This window comes from Gadus macrocephalus, chromosome 6 (genome assembly GCF_031168955.1).
Source record: "Gadus macrocephalus chromosome 6, ASM3116895v1".
Lineage (NCBI taxonomy): Eukaryota > Metazoa > Chordata > Actinopteri > Gadiformes > Gadidae > Gadus > Gadus macrocephalus.
Genome location: NC_082387.1, coordinates 21,481,071 through 21,483,668, shown reverse-complemented (window position 1 = coordinate 21,483,668; position 2,598 = coordinate 21,481,071).

Genomic DNA, 2,598 nt, shown 5'->3' with positions numbered 1-2,598 from the left:
TCCTTTCTTCAGCATGAAAAGGTCAAACCCATAATGTGAGCATGTAGGTGTAAAGAGAGGTAATCTTTGTTCATCATGTTGATTATTACCTACTGTTACTCCTTTTCTGGTATTATTATTGTAATATTTAATTTCATTGTTGGTAAAAAAAAAGCCATTATATTTTGGACTGCCTTTCTTGATATTATGAATATATAATTAAAGACTGAAAGCAAATAAAAAGAAAGACATATCGATGGCATGCAGCCTTGAGCCAACTTGCTTTTTCAGATCATAATAAAAAGAAAAAAATTAAATTGTATAATTTTCCTACTTAACCACAGAGGATTGGTTCAAAACAGAAAAAAGATAAATGTTATAATATCTGTTGAAGGAGTTGAAGGAAAAATGTTCTGCGGTGTTATGGCTCCTTGACCTGTTTGTTTTATTAGCGGTGTCCTGGTTTTTCAACGGTGATACAGTAAATACACCACATAACATACTAGCTAGCAGCAGCATTTACGTCCAGCATGAATTAAGTCTGACAAATGGACAAAGCTGATAATTAAATGTTTTCCTGGGACCGTAACTCTATGAGTTCTGTGTTTAAATATAGCCAGGAGGCTGAAAAGGTCAGCCTTACGAGAACGATTGCCGAGAGAGAGAGATGGGGGACTGTGTAATCTGTTAGCCATGTCTCGGAAAATGGCAGAGCTCATATCCAAAACATTTCCAGCACAATTGCAGTGCCGCTTTAATGAAACAGGGGGGCGCAGGGAGATACAGAGCAAGAGATGAAGGGAGCGAGGGGAAGTGTTTTCCACGCCTTCAAGGGTTTATGCATGTAAAATATAGATTTCTTGGCTTATTTGCTGCCTTTTATAATACACATGTGATGCCGGAGCAAATAAGACAGTATGCACCTGTGCATTATGAAAAGGATTCAGCAAAATAGATTGTATTGACTTGTTTGGTTATTCCCACTCATATCAGCAACCATGTCTTTATTATTCCTCAAATAATAGCCTTTTTTTTCTCCAAAGAGAATGGAGGATTTCCCACACGGTAAAGGTCTGCAACCTCAAATTCCACAAAGTGTGAGTATTAATAATGAACAGGACAATGAAATACCTTGTAATATACAGTAATGGTAACAGGGGAGGCATTTCAAGAGTGTGGGTGTCGCGTCGCCGCGAATCAAACGCACCACGCCGATGAACCCGGAGGACGTCTGACCGAAGCAAACGAGGAGACAGATCCGGCCCAGGATGACCGTTAACCACGGCTTCAAGGGCCCCCGCTGTCACACAGAGAGCCCGCCTAGCCCTGGTCTGGCAGGCCTCCGCCGCAGCCTTCCACCCCCACGACATGACCCATATTCTCAGGCGCAGAGAAGGGTGTTTTTGGGCCCAAGAAACATTATTTTTTCCTCTTGGCCCACATCACATTAGTGCTGTCCAAGGCGTTGAGGCAAGGAGAAAAGACAGGAACGGAAGAGATTCACAGCCAGAGGTTTTTTTTTTAGCACTAAAATAAATGTATTGTCACTCAACCTCTAGTGCGCTTCTTCTTTGAAGTAAACACAAAAAACAATATGGTGGTGTCTAAGGTATTGGATGGTGGGAGTCCATTCAAGAATGCTTCAGCCGGCCTCCTCAACGGCAGCTTCAGCTGAGGCGGAACATTTATTTTTCTGTATGCATTCTGAGGCAACGACAAAATAATATTAGTGAGACGGCAGATTGTACACAGTAAAGAAACTCAGCGTCTGAGAGGCGGGAGAACAGACACTTTATCCATCTGGAAATCACACAGCCTTTTAAAGTCACAAAAACAGGAATATACATAAAGCAGACAATTTCAAAGTAATGTGGGAAGTCTATAAACATGTTTGAAAGGAAGGAGAAAAAAAAGCAAAACGAATCTCTTCAGGACGACAAGCCCTTATTGTCACCCGGCGCAGCTGCGTCTCCCCTCAGCGTCAGATAGACGCTGAGACGCAGCGCGACAATGAAGACAATGTCCCGAGACACTTTTCCTCCTCGACTCCCGTCGCATCACGTCTCACGCGTCTCCCTGTCAGCGGAGCGGCTGACTGCTGTCCCTGAGGGCCGGAGACACATGCCAGGCCGTGAAGCCCGCCACAACCCGGGTCCACCCCTCTACAGGGCGGGGGGCGTTCCTGTCCCCAGCCACCAGCATCCACAAACCGCAATGTCCACTGTTTCTGAGCATCTCCATGCCTCTGTCTAGGTCTTTATTTTTCTATCTCTCTATCTATGCATCCATGCATCTATGGTTCTCTGTCTCTGTGTTTTCTGTTTCTGTATCACTCAATATCTGTGTGTCTCTCTCTCTCCTTCTGTCTGTCTGTCTCTCACTCTCTCCTTCTGTTTGTCTGTCTGTCTCTCTCCCTCCTTCTCTCTCTCTCTCTCTCTCTCTCTCTCTCTCTCTCTCTCTCTCTCTCTCTCTCTCTCTCTCTCTCTCTCTCTCTCTCTCTCTCTCTCTCTCTCTCTCTCTCTCTCTCTCTCTCTCTCTCTCTCTCTCTCTCTCTCTCTCTCTCTCTCTCTCTCCCTCTCTCTCTCTCTCTCACAGCTCTAATTCTGTTTGCTACAAAAG